We start from the raw sequence: 15,298 nt of genomic DNA, 5'->3' as shown, positions 1-15,298 counted from the left end.
CTTTTGAATTAAAACTTTTTTATTTAAGAGAGATGAAGGATTCATGGAATTATTCATAGCTTTAAGACATAGCTACTAAATACTAATGATCATGGAGTAGAGACACAAAACATAAATAAACATTTCACATAGAGAAACGAAAAACAGAGAAATTAAGAACAAGGAATAAGTCCACCTTAGTGATAGTGGCGTTTCCTTCTTGAGGAACCAATGATGTCCTTGAGCTCTTCTATGTCTCTTCCTTATTTTTGTTGCTCCTCCCTCATTGATTTTTGATCTTCTCTAATTTCATGGAGAATGATGGAGTGCTCTTGATGTTCCACCCCTAATTGGTCCATGTTGTGACTCAAATCTTCAAGAGAAGTGTTGAGTTGTTCCCAATAGTTGTTTGGAGGAAAGTGCATCCCTTGAGGTATCTCAGGGATTTCTTGATGATGATGAGCTTCTTCATGCGTCCCTTGGGCTTCATGAGTGGGCTCTCTTGTTTGCTCCATCCTTCTTTTAGTGATGGGCTTCTCTTCCTCAATGGGACTGTCTCCCTCTATGAAAGCTCCAACTGAGTAACATAGATGGCAAATAAGATGAGGAAAAGCTAGCCTTGCCATGGGAGAGAACTTATCGGCTATTTTGTAGAATTCACGGGAGATGACTTCATGAACTTCTACTTCCTCACCAATCATGATGCTATGGATCATGATGGCCCGGTCTACAGTAACATCAGACCGGTTACTAGTGGGGATGATGGAGCGTTGGATAAACTCCAACCATCCTCTAGCCACGGGCTTGAGGTCCAATCTTCTTAGTTGAACCGGCTTGCCTTTGGAGTCAATCTTCCATTGAGCTCCTTCTACACATATGTCCATGAGGACTTGGTCCAACCTTTGATCAAAGTTGACTCTCCTTGTGTAGGGGCGTGCGTTCTCTTCCATGTTTGGCAAGTTGAACGCCAACCTCACATTTTCCGGACTAAAATCTAAGTATTTCCCCCGAACCATTGTAGTGTAATTCTTTGGGTTCGGGTTCTTACTTTGATCATTGTTCCTAGTGATCCATGCATTGGCATAGAACTCTTGAACCATAAGGATGCCGACTTGTTGAATGGGGTTGGTTAGAACTTCCCAACCTCTTCTTTGGATCTCATGTCGGATCTCCGGATACTCATTTCTTTTGAGTTTGAAAGGGACCTCGGGGATCACCTTCTTCTTGGCCACAACATCATAGAAGTGGTCTTGATGGGCTTTGGAGATGAACCTTTCCATCTCCCATGACTCGGAGGTGGAAGCTTTTGTCTTTTCCTTCCCTTTTTCTAGAGCTTTCTCTGGTCTTAGGTGCCATCAATGATAATGGAAAAAACAAAAAGCTATGCTTTTTACCACACCAAACTTAGAAAATTGCTCGTCCTCAAGCAAGAAAAGAAAGAATAGAAGAAGAAGAAGAAGAAAATATAGAAGAGAGGGAGAGAGGTGTATTCGGCCAAGGTATAGAAAAGGGGGTTGTGTTGTGTGAAAATGGAGTAGAATGGGGAGGTATATATAGGGAAGAGAGGGGGGTTAGGTTCGGCCATTTAGGGTGGGATGGGAGGGAAATTGTTTTTGAATTTGAAGGTAGGTAGGGTTTATGGGGAATTGAAGATGGATGTGAGTGGTGAAGAGGTGATGGGGAAGAGAGATTGAGGTGATTGGTGAAGGTTTTTGGGGAAGAGTGTTTATGGGATTGTGTGAAGAAGGGGTGAGAAGAAGTGAGTGGAGGTAGGTGCGGATTCTGTGGGGTCCACAGATCTTGAGGTGATCTTGTGGGGTCCACAGATCCTGAGGTGTTCAAGGATTTACACTCTTGCACCTAATTAGGCATGCAAAATGCCCTTGCACACAATTTTGGGCGTTCAGCGCCAGATTGGTGCTTGTTCTGGGCGTTGAACTCCCATTTGTGGCCCATTTCTGGCATTGAACGCCAGAACCATGCTTGTTCTGGGCGTTCAGCGCCAGCTCTTCTCCAGAGTGCATTTCTTGCATTCAAACGCCCAGATGCTGCCCATTTCTGGCGTTCAGCGCTAGAACCATGCTCTGTTCTGGCGTTGAACGCCCAAAAGATGCTTCTTACTGGCGTTTAAACGCCAGTAAGGTCTTCCTCCAGGGTGTGATTTTTTTCTACTGTTTTTAATTTTTCTATTTTTTTCATGACTCCACATGATCATGAATCTAATAAAACATAAAAGAACAATAAAATAAAAATAAAATTAGATAAATAAACATTGGGTTGCCTCCCAACAAGCGCTTCTTTAATGTCAATAGCTTGATACTGGGCTCTCATGGAGCCTCACACATGTGCAGAGCTTTGTTGAGACCTCCCAACACCAAACTTAGAGTTTGGATATAGGGTTTTGACACCAAACTTAGAGTTTGGTTGTGGCCTCCCAACACCAAACTTAGAGTTTGACTGTGGGGGCTTTGGTTGACTTTGCTTTGAGAGAAGCTTCTTATGCTTCCTCTCCATGGTTGCAGAGAGAGATCCTTGAGTTTTAAACACAAGGTTGTCCTCATTTACTTGAAGGATCAATTCTCCTCTGTCCACAACAATCACAGCTCTTGCTGTGGCTAGGAAAGGTCTTCCTAGGATGATGGATTCATCCTCTTCCTTTCCAGTATCCAGGACTATGAAATCAGCAGGGATGTAAAGGCCTTCAACCTTTACTAACATGTCCTCTACTTTTCCATAAGCTATTTTCATGGATCTGTCTGCCATCTCTAATGAGAAATTGGCCTCCTGTACCTCAAGGGTTCTTAGTTTCTTCAGTACAGAGAGTGGCATGAGGTTTATCCCTGACCCAAGGTCACACAGAGCTTTTTCAAAGGTCATGGTGCCTATGGTACAAGGTATTAAGAACTTTCCAGGATCCTATTTCTTCTGAGGCAATGTCAGTTGATCCAGATCACTCAGTTCATTGATGAGCAAGGGAGGTTCATCTTCCCAAGTCTCATTACCAAATAATTTGGCATTTAGCTTCATGATTGCACCAAGGTACTTGGCAACTTGCTCTTCAGTGACATCCTCATTCTCTTCAGAAGAAGAATACTCATCAGAGCTCATGAATGGCATAAGGAGGTTTAATGGAATCTCTATGGTCTCTAGATGAGCCTCAGATTCCTTTGGTTCCTTAGAGGGAAACTCCTTATTGATCACTGGACGTCCCAGGAGGTCTTCCTCACTGGGATTCACGTCCTCTTCCTCCCTTGTAGGTTCGGCCATGTTGGTTACATCTATGGCCTTGCACTCTCCTTTTGGGTTCTCTTCAGTATTACTTGGGAGAGTATTAGGAGGGGTTTCAGTGATCTTCTTGCTCAACTGGCCCACTTGTGCCTCCAGATTTCTTATGGAGGACCTTGTTTCACTCATAAAACTTAAAGTGGCCTTTGACAGATCAGAGACTAAGTTTGCTAAATTAGAATTATTTTGTTCATAATTCTCTGTCTGTTGCTGAAAAAATGATGGAAAGGGCTTGCTTGGCCTGTTTCTTCCACCATTGTTAAAGCCTTGTTGAGGCTTTTGTTGATCCTTCCATGAGAAATTTGGATGATTTCTCCATGATGAATTACAGGTGTTTCCATAAGGTTCACCCATGTAATTTACCTCTGCTATTGCAGGGTTCTCATGATCATAAGCTTCTTCTTCAGAAGATGCCTCTTTAGTACTGTTGGATGCATTTTGCCATCCATTCAGACTTTGAGAAATCATGTTGACTTGCTGAGTCAATACTTTGTTCTGAGCCAATATGGCATTCAGACCATCAATCTCAAGAATTCCCTTCTTCTGAGGCATCCCATTATTCACAGAATTCCTCTCAGAAGTGTACATGAATTGATTATTTGGAACCATGTCAATAAGTTCTTGAGCTTCTGCAGGCATTTTCTTTAGGTGAATGGATCCACCTGCAGAATGGTCCAGTGACATCTTAAAGAATTCAGACAGACCATAATAGAATATATCCAGAATGGTCCATTCTGAAAGCATGTCAGGAGGACACCTTTTGGTCATCTGCTTGTATCTTTCCCAAGCTTCATAGAGGGATTCACCATCTTTTTGTTTGAATGTCTGAACATCCACTCTAAGCTTGCTCAGCTTTTGAGGAGGAAAGAACTTAGCCAAGAAGGCCGTGACCAGCTTATCCCAGGAGTCCAGGCTATCCTTAGGTTGTGAGTCCAACCATATTCTAACTCTGTCTCTCACAGCAAAAGGGAAAAGCATGAGCCTGTAGACTTCAGGATTTATTCCATTCGTTTTTATAGTCTCACAGATCTGCAAGAATTCTGTTAAAAACTAATAGGGATCTTCTGATGGAAGTCCATGGAACTTGCAGTTTTGTTGCATTAGAGCAACTAGCTGAGGTTTCAGCTCAAAATTATTTGCCCCAATGGCAGGGATGGAGATGCTCCTTCCATCAAACTTGGAAGTAGGTGTAGAATAATCACTAAGCATCCTCCTTGCATTATTATTATTATTATTTTCAGCTGCCATATCCTCTTCTTTTTCTAAAATTCCTGACAGGTGCTCGCTGGTTTGTTGTAATTTGGCTTCTCTTAATTTTCTCTTCAGCGTCCTTTCAGGTTCTGGATCTGCTTCAACAAGGATGTCCTTATCCTTGCTCCTGCTCATATGAAAAAGGAGGGAACAGAAAATAATAATAGGGATCTTCTTTACCACAGTATAGAGATTCTCTTGTGTTAGTAGATGAATGAATAAAAACATTGAGAAGAGAGAGAGATGGAATTCAAAAATAATAAATTAAAAATTGAAGTTAAATTTTGAAAATAAAATTGAAATTTTAAAAATAAAATTCAAAAATAAAAATTTAAATTAAATTAAAATTAAAACAATTAGTTAATTAAAATTGAATTTTGAAAAAGAGGGAGATAATTTTCGAAAATTAGAGAGAGAGAGAGACTTAGTTAGATGGTTTTGAAAAAGATAAGAAACAAACAAAAAGTTAGTTAGTTGATTGAAAAAGATTTTGAAAATCAAATTTGAAAAGATAAGAAGATAAGAAGTTAGAAAAGATATTCTGAAATTAAATTTTGAAAAAGATAAAATTTTAAAAAAGATAAGGTAAAAAGATATTTTTGAAAGGATATGATTGAAATTAGTTTTTTTTTTTTAAAAAAAAGATTTGATTTTTAAAATTAAAATTGATTACTTTACTAACAAGAAACTAAAAGATATGATTTTAGAAATTAAAGATTGAACCTTTCTTAACAAGCAAGTAACCAACTTGAAATTTTTGAATCAAAACATTAATTGTTGATATTATTTTCGAAAATTATGAGATAAAGATAAGAAAAAGATTTTTGAAAAATATTTTAAAATTTTTGGAAATAATTAAGAAAAATGAAAAAGATGTGATTTTTGAAAAAGATAAGATTTTTAAATTTGAAAATTTGGTTTGACTCATAAGAAACAAATAATTTTAAAAATTTTCGAAAAGGTCAATCCAAATTTTCGAAATTTTGAGAGAAAAAAGGAAAAGATATTTTTTATTTTTGAATTTTTAATAATGAGAGAGAAAAACACAATTATGACCCAAAACATGAAAATTTTGGATCAAAACCAATGATGCATGCAAGAACACTTATGAATGTCAAGATGAACACCAAGAACATTTTGAAGATCAAGATGAACATCAAGACTTTATTTTTGAAAATTTTCAATGCAAAGAAAACATGCAAGACACCAAACTTAAAAATTTCCAATGCTTAGAAAATATGAATGCAAAAATGCATATGAAAAACAACATAAGACACAAAACAAGAAAACATAAAGATCAAACAAGAAGACTGGCCAAGAACAACTTGAAGATCATGAAGAACATAGGATGAATTTCCGGAAATTCTTGAGAAACACTAATACATGCAAGATACCAAACTTAAAAATTAACACTAGACTTTAACAAGAAACATAAAAATATTTTTGATTTTATGAATTTATAAATTTTTTTGTAATTTTTCGAAAATTAATTTGTGAAAACGAAAATGAAAATTTTTTGGTATTTTTATATTTTTCGAAAATAAAAAATAAAATGCTTAAAAATAAAATTACCTAATCTGAGCAACAAGATGAACCGTTAGTTGTCCAAACTCGAACAAACCCTGGCAACAGTGCCAAAAACTTGGTATGCAAAATCGTGACCACTCAGATTTGTATTTGTAAAATTATTTGCTCGTTCTTTCCCTAGCAATGGCGCCAAAAACGGGTGCACAGAACCATGGTCCAAACATAACTTCACAACTTCGCACAACTAACCAGCAAGTGCACTGGGTCGTCCAAGTAATAAACCTTACGTGAGTAAGGGTCGATCTCACGGAGATTGTTGGTATGAAGCAAGCTATGGCCATCTTGTAAATCTCAGTTAAGTGGATTCATAGGGTCAAATGTGATTGGATTAGATAATTAAAAGATAAATACTTAACTAAACAATAAAGGATAGAAATACTTATGTAGATTCATTGGTAGGAATTTCATATAAGCGTATGGAGATACTGTATGGCTCTAGGACGTCTGCTTTCCTACTGCTTCAACCCAATCCTTCTTACTCCTTTCCATGGCAAGTTATATGTAGGGTGTCACCGTCGTCAATGGCTACTTTTCATCCTCTCTGGAAAATGGTCCAATGCGCTGTCACTGCATGGCTAATCATCTGGAGGCATTACCCTTGTCGATGGCTACATCCCATCCTCTCAGTGAAAAATATGAACACATGCTCTGTCACAGCACGGCTAATTATCTGTCGGTTCTCGATCATACTGGAATAGGATTCTTCGTCCTTTTGCATCTATCACTAACGCCCAGCACTCGCGAGTTTGAAGCTCGTCACAGTCATTCGATCATTGAATCCTACTCGGAATACCATAGACAAGGTTTAGACTTTCCGGATTCTCATGAATGCCGCCATCAATTCTAGCTTATACCACGAAGATTCTGATTAAGGAATCCAAGAGATATGCGCCCGGTCTAGTGTAGAACGGAGGTGGTTGTCAGGCACGCGTTCATAGGTGAGAATAATGATGAGTGTCACGGATCATCAAATTCATCAAGTTGTAATGCAATGAATATCTTGGAATAAGAGCAAGTTGGATTGAATAAAAGAAAATAGTAATTGCATTAATACTCGAGGTACAGTAGAGCTCCACACCTTAATCTATGGAGTGTAGAATCTCTACCGTTGAAAATACATAAGTGATAAAGGTTCAGGCATGGCCGTGAGGCCAGCCCCCAAAACGTGATCACAGGACTGAAAATACAATCCAGGATTGGTCAAAAGACCCGAATGGTCAAAAGACGACAAATTCAATAGTAAAAAGTTCTATTTATACTAAACTAGTTACTAGGGTTTACAGAAGTAAGTCTAAGTGCAGAAATCCACTTCCGGGGCCCACTTTGATGTGTGATTGGGCTGAGCTCTAGCTATTCACGTGCACAGGCCATTTCTGGAGTTGAACGCTAGGTTGTAACCCATTTCTGGCATTCAACTCTGGTTCTTGACGTTTTTCTGGCGTTTAACTCCAGACTGCAGCATATAAGTGGCGTTGAACGCCACTTTGCATCGTCAATTCTCGAACAAAGTATAAACTATTATAAATTGCTGGAAAGCCCTGGATGTCTACTTTCCAATGCCGTTGGAAGCGCGCCATTTGGAGTTCTGTAGCTCCAGAAAATCCATTTTGAGTGCAGGAAGGTCAGAATCCATCAGCATCAGCAGTCCTTTTGTTAGCCTTTCATCAGAGTTTTGCTCAGGTCCCTCAATTTCAGCAAAAATTCACCTGAAATCACAGAAAAACACACAAACTCATAGTAAAGTCTAGAAATGTGAATTTAGCATAAAAACTAATAAAAACATCCCTAAAAGTAACTAGATTCTACTAAAAACATACTAAAAACAATGCCAAAAAGCGTATAAATTATCCGCTCATCAGTGGTCCATAACTAGGATAGGAATCCTAAATTCCCCAATTCTTGCCAAGAGTTGCCATTTACATTCCTTGCATGTTTATTTGCTTTCTTGCATTTACATTTCTTGCCAATTGCTATCATCCAATCCCCATGCACTCCCTCATAGCCAATAATATGACATTTCATTACAACTCTTAAGGAAGACGACCCGAGGTTTAAATACTCTCGGCTTATATTTGGTTTAATTTGTGATAACATTTGATTGATGGTCAATTTGTTGGGTTAGGATTATACTTACAATGCCAATTTCATTTTGATAATCAAACTCCTAACCTATGCAAATCGACCTTCATCAACCACATTCCCAACTTCATCTATTCATTCCTTCTCTCGTCCGTAATAGCCACAGCCTCCCTCCGCCTCCCTACTTCTATATACCCCAACACATCATCCCCATTACCTTATACACAACTGATAAACACATATTTTATGGTTTATCTTGTGCTCAATTGAGTGGTTTTTATCAACTCTTTACCCACTTATTCATACTATTTGCATGGTTTTACATTTGCCTTCCTAATTATGTGCTTTAATTGAAAACATGCTTCTTTGATCTATTATTTGCTTATTATTATTAATCCTCTCTTATTACCATTAGATGCCTTGATATGTGTGTTAAGTGATTTCAGAGATTACAGGGCAGGAATGGCTCAGAGGATGAAAAGGAAGCATGCAAAAGTGGAAGGAATACAAGAAATTGGAGAAATTGCTAAGCTGTCCAGCCTGACCTCTTCGCACTCAAATGGCTATAACTTTAACTATAGAGATCCAAATGACACGATTCTAGTTGCGTTGGAAAGCTAACGTCCGGGGCTTCGATTTGATATATAATATACTATAGTTTCCCTGATGCTAGGCGACGCGACCGCGTGATCCATGCGGCCTCGTCGCAGTGACGAAAAACCAGCGTGGCAAAATTCGAAACCAGCGAATTCTGGACTGTTTTTGACCCAGTTTGCAGCCCAGAAAACACAGATTAGAGGCTATAAAGTGGGGGAATACATCCATTCATAAAGAAGGCTCTCATATTCACAATTTTAGGATTAGATGTAGTTTTTAGAGAGAGAGGTTCTCTCCTCTCTCTTAGGATTTAGAATTAGGATTCTTTTCACTTCATGATTATTTCATCTTCTGCAATCACAGGTTCAATGTTCTTTTTTATTTATTTTTCCAATTAAATTTATGAACTTTTCCATGTTATGATTTGAATATTTTATTTAATATAATTGAGGTATTTCAGAATTACGTTTGCTTTCTTTTATAAATAATTTAGATATTTTCCCCCTTTTTGGCTTGGGTCAAGTAATTGGTAACACTTGAGCTGTCAAATAAAACAGTGGTTGAAATTGACAGATTCTGATTGCACTAGAGTTGACTAGGACTTGAGAATCAAGCTAATCAGTCCACTTAACTTTCCTTTGTTAGTAAAGGTTAACAAAGTGGGATTAACATCCAATTCTCATCACAATTGATAAGGATAGGACTTCCAAAATTCAATTTTTTTTAAAAAAAATCATCTCTTTTTCAAAATATTTTCTTTTTGTTAGTTTTTGTTTTTATTTTCTCTCACTACTATGAACTCTCACCCCTTTGGCTATGAGTCTGGTTACAGTTATGTTGCAGGAAGAAGAAATTACAATGAGAACAGGCATCAAGGTTGGAACAATCAAAGATGGGAGGAGCCACAAGGATTTGATCAACCCTCATGGCAACAACCACCTCCAATGAACTATCAACAACCACCACCATATGCCTATAACCCCTATCCTCAACACAACTTTGAACCACCACATTCACAAGCCAACTACCACCATTCACCTCCATATGACCCTAACCCTCAACCACCACACCAACCACCTTATGAGCCATATGAACCATATATAGAACCACCCTAATTCCAACCCAATTACTCACAAGAACCACCACGTCAATATTTACCATCTCCATATCCATCAATCCAAGAGCACTATGATCCTATTTATGAAAGCCGAGCGCATCAAGAGACAAAGGATCGGTTCAAGGAAACAGTGGATCGATGTCATGCAACCATTCGACAACTGGAGCAAGCAGTAATTCAATTCTATTCTAGACGCTCAAATATTCAAGGACCAACCACAGCCTCATGTGAACAATCTAATGAAGAGCATAGCATGAAGGGGATACTCGAAACTTCAGTGGACAAGACAGAGAATGAGTTCGTACTGGAACAAGTGGAGGGAGTCGGAATTATTGAAGAAGAAGAAGTGGTTGAAGACTTAGGAGATGCAGAACCTCCATGGGAAAGTCCAGTCATAGAACCCCCTTCCAAGACGTTTGAAATTGATGTTGAGGAGGGTGTACAACCTCCAAGGCATATCACAGTTGAAGACTTGGAAGAGGTTGATCAAGAGATGGAGATTCAAGAAGAAGAAGCACCACCTCCCATGCCCTTGGAAAGCAATGAAGCGAAGATTGAATTGGAAGAAAGCTACCAAGAGGAAGAGGTTGAAATTGAAGAAGCTTGCAACGAGTTTTAAAAAAAACAACGGGAAGCAAATAGAACTTTTAGCGATAATTTTTTTTATTTATTTTCTACTGTTTTATTTTCTGTTTCAATTTCTGCTTTTTCTTCTTCTTCCCCTTTGTATTTCTTTAATTTGCTCGAAGACGAGCAAAACTTTTAAGTTTGGTGTTGTTGCTTTGCTGTCTATTTTTTTTTTATTATTCTCTATTTTCTGTAATGGCACCAAGACTAGCACACCTTCAAAGAAAAGGAAAGGAAAAGAGCCAGCCACCAGTTCTCATGATTCGCGCAGATTCAGATCCAAGCTTCATGAGGGTGTGATTTCTGAAGTGAGATTTGCACTGAAACCGGATGACTATCCGGAAATCGAGTTTCAAATTGATAGCAGAGGGTGGAATTGTATGTGCAACCCGCATATTGAGGTTGGGCAATTAATGGTCCAAGAGTTTTATGGAAATCTCTGGGTCACATACAAGGATGTTGAGGGAGTCAATGAGAAGAATTATGAGAGCTATGTAAGAGGCAAGGTCATTGACTTCAGCCCAAGAAGCGTTAGACAAGCCCTCCACCTGTTGTAACCACCTTAGCTAACTCCCAGTTACAGTAGGCGAATGGATAATGACCAGAAGCTGGATCTGGTCATTGAAGAATTATGCATTTCGGGTTCTCAGTGGAAGCTAGGTGCTGAGGGAAAGCCGAACCACTTGAAGAGCATTGAGCTAATCCCTTTAGCTAGAGGATGGTTGGACTTTATCCGAAGGTCCATGATGAATCCATACTTGATGATATATTTTGGTTTGATTTGAGTGGATTTCATCACATAAACCCACATTTATTCATCCAAATAGCATACTTTTGTGTTTTCTCCCTAAATTGAGCTTAATTATGAAAACATGCTATTTTGTGCTTAATTTAATCAATTTTATTCCACTTTCATTCCATTCGATGCCTTGATGTATTTGTTGAGTGATTTCAGATTCATAAGGCAAGTATTGGGTGGAAGAAGTGAAGAGAAAAGCATGCAAAGTGAAGAATTCATGGAAAAACAAGGATTTGGAGTGCTTAAGGCGACGCGCATGCGTGACAGACACGCACGCGTGAAGAGGTGCATCGTCGAAGGCGACGCAAACGCGTGACATGACGCGTACGCATGGAAAGAAAATCAGCATGTGTGCATATGCACACACCTGTGCGTACGCACAAGTCCCAGCATGTGACTCACTTAATGCAAATCGCTGGGGGCGATTTCTGGGCCTCCAGAGCCCAATCTTTGGACTTTCTGAAGCTGATTCTTCCTATATCTAAGAAAGCCTCACTCCATGTGAGGGGGAGAGAAATTAGGGTTATTTTAGCATTATGTAGGTTATTTTCTAGAGAGAGAAGCTCCTCATTCTCTCTAGAATTAGGGTTTCTTAGTTTAATTTCTTTGTAATTTTTGTTTTTAATTCTTGTTTCCATCTAGTTTCTTCTACCTTTTTTTGTTCTATTGTCTTAATTTTCTTAGTTTACCTTGTTAATTTCTCATTTTGGTTATTTTGTATTTTGATGAATACTCTTGTTATTTTGATTTACATTTAATGCAATTTATGTTTTCATGTTTTTATTGTTTAATTGAGTTGTTATTTTTATTTTCCTTGCTGAGTAGTTGTAGCATTTATTATTCATTGTTATTTTATCCTGCTTTCTTTCTATGCCTTTCAAATGTTGGACAAAATGCTTAGTTGGATTTTTGCCTAGTTTTTCACACTCTTGGTTGGGAAATTGGGTAATTGGGTGAACTTGAGTGGTGGATGTCCATTCCACATTGTGTGAGGATTACTAATTGATTTGGTTTCCACTAACACTAAGCCATCCATTAATAGAGTTGGTAAGGACTTGTGGATTGAGATCAATTATGCCCTTTTGACTAATTCCTGATGTTAGGATTGACTAATTGGGATTAATTCCACATAATTACCATGTTTGTGGTCGATAACTAGGATAGGAGTCCCTAATTCCCCAATTCCTACCAAGAGCTCTTTTTTGTCATTTAATTTCCATTTTCGTTACTTTAATTACTTTTCATTTATTTTCTTGCATGTTTGTTTACTTTCTTGCATTTTAATTTCTTGTCAATTGCTATCTCAACCCCCATTTCCTCATAGCCAATAATATGCACATTTCATTGCAACTTCTAGGGAAGATCCGAAACTTCAAACTCCTGGTTATTATGTTTTGATTGTGACAATCTTTTAGAATTAAATTTGACAATCTTCAAACTCCCGGGACTTTGAAATTGTTGTTTGTGAACAAAACTTTTTGGACTTTCCTCTAGATTTTACAGATGACGAGTTGATCCTGAAAATTTAGGAAGTTGATTTTGGATTTAGATTAGATACACACTTATATGAATGCTTTCTCTTGCAGATAATAAATCTAGCGGAAACTTCTGGTGATATAGTTATTGATTATTGGTAAGCTATCAAATGCTTGTTCAGTATAAATTTTTGCATTCCTCTTTCTATCCCTTAACCCATCATTTGAATCTTTTAATATTTCTATTTGCTATATGCTATAGTTATGTGGAATGTACATCAGCCTCTTTGCAGGCATTGGCATCATTTCGGAAATTATATCCCATGCATCGCCCAGAAGAAATAAGCCTCTGTATTAAAAAAGCCACAGCATATATTGAAAGCATTCATGCTTCGGGGATGGTTCATGGTTTGCGATGAGCGGATAATTTATACGCTTTTTGGCATTATTTTTATATAGTTTTTAGTATGTTTTAGTTATTTTTTATTATATTTTTATTAGTTTTTAAATAAAAATCACATTTCTGGACTTTACTATGAGTTTGTGCATTTTTCTATGATTTCAGGTATTTTTCGGCTGAAATTGAGGGACTTGAGCAAAAATCTGATTCAGAGGCTGAAGAAGGACTGCAGATGCTGTTGGATTCTGACCTCCCTGCACTCGAAATGGATTTTCTAGAGCTACAGAAACCCAAATCGTGCGATATCAATTGTGTTGGAAAGTAGACATCTAGCGCTTTCCAGAAATATATAATAGTTCAAACTTTGTCTGAGTTTTGTCGATGCAAACTGGCGTTCAAACGCCAACTCCGTGCCCTATTCTGGAGTTAAACGCCAGAAACAGGTTACAAACTGGAGTTAAACGCCCAAACTGGCACAAAAGCTGGCATTTAACTCCAAGAAGAGTCTCTACACATGAAAGCTCAATGCTCAGCCCAAGGACACACCAAGTGGGCCCGGAAGTGGATTTCTGCACTTATTACTCATTTTCTGTAACCCTAGCTACTAGTTTAGTATAAAAACTACTTTTGTGATTTATTTCACATCGATCTTTGGATTGATCATCTTTGGATCATTTTTGAGACTATCTTTGTATCACTTTTGATCATTGATCACGTTTATGGAGGCTGGCCTCACGGCCATGCCTAGACCTTTTCACTTATGTATTTTCAACAGTGGAGTTTCCACACACCATAGATTAAGGTGTGGAGCTCTGCTGTTCCTCATGAATTAATGCAAAGTACTATTGTTTTGTATTCAATTCAAGCTTATTCCTATTCTAAGGTTATTCGCTTGCACTTCAACATGATGAATGTGATGATTCGTGACACTCATCACTATTCTCAACCTATTAACGCGTGCCTGATAACCACTTCTGTTCTACCTTAGATAAAGTGTATATCTCTTAGCCTCCAGATCAGAGTCTTCGTGGTATAAGCTAGAATTATTGGCGGCCATTCTTGAGATCCGGAAAGTCTAAACCTTGTCTGTGGTATTCCGAGTAGGATCTGGGATGGGATGACTGTGACGAGCTTCAAACTTGCGAGTGTTGGGCGTGTGACAGATACAAAAGGATCAATGGGTCCTATTCCGACATGATCGAGAACTGAAAAATGATTAGCCATGCGGTGACAACGCATTTGGACCATTTTCTCTGAGAGGACGGGAAGTAGCCATTGACAACGGTGATCCCCAACATACAGCTTGCCATGGAAAGGAGTATGAATGATTGGATGAAGGCAATAGGAAAGTAGAGGTTCAGAAGGAACAAAGCAACTCCATACGCTTATCTGAAATTCTCACCAATGAATTACATAAGTATCTCTATCTTATTTTATGTTTTATTTATATTTTAATTATCAAAACCCCATAACCATTTGAATCCGCCTGACTGAGATTTACAAGGATGACCATAGCTTGCTTCAAGCCGACAATCTCCGTGGGATCGACCCTTACTCACGTAAGGTTTATTACTTGGACGACCCAGTGCACTTGCTGGTTAGTTGTGCAGAGTTGTGACAAAGTGTATGAATTACATTCCGAGCACCAAGTTTTTGGCGCCGTTGTTAAGGATCACAATTTCGTGCACCAAGTTTTTGGCGCCGTTGCCAAGGATTGTTCGAGTTTGGACAACTGACGGTTCATCTTGTTGCTCAGATTAGGTAATTTTATTTTATTCTTTTTAAGCTTTTTATTTCTTAATTTCGAAAAAAAAAAGAGAAAATTTTGTTTAATAAAAATAAATTATTCTATGTTCTTCAGAGTTTTTAAGAATGAATTCTAGAGTTTCATGAGATATGTTGAATCCTGGCTGGCTGTTAAGCCATGTCTAATCTTTTGGACCGAGGTTTCAACTATCCTTAGAAGAGCTTCTTTGTCTTTCTCAGCAAATTAGCTGTTGTATGTAATGATCTGCTAAAGCTTGGCTGGCCATTGGCCATGTCTAGTGTTTTGGACCGAAGCTTTCACTGAAAGCTTGGCTGGCTAGTAAACCATGTCTAAT

The 15,298-nt window shown here is 38.1% G+C and overlaps 1 non-coding gene across 1 annotated transcript; it reads left to right on the top strand.

Annotated features, from left to right (window-relative positions):
• Window positions 1-4,002: 4,002 nt before the first annotated feature.
• Window positions 4,003-4,110, top strand: LOC130978141 (small nucleolar RNA R71). Its single transcript, XR_009085800.1, has one exon. It is a non-coding gene; the product is annotated as a small nucleolar RNA R71 (small nucleolar RNA).
• The last annotated feature ends 11,188 nt before the right edge of the window (window positions 4,111-15,298 follow it).

Source organism: Arachis stenosperma, chromosome 4, assembly GCF_014773155.1.
Source record: "Arachis stenosperma cultivar V10309 chromosome 4, arast.V10309.gnm1.PFL2, whole genome shotgun sequence".
Classification (NCBI taxonomy): domain Eukaryota; kingdom Viridiplantae; phylum Streptophyta; class Magnoliopsida; order Fabales; family Fabaceae; genus Arachis; species Arachis stenosperma.
The sequence above is the reverse complement of the archived record's forward strand: the minus strand, read 5'-3'. Positions and strand labels throughout refer to the sequence as shown.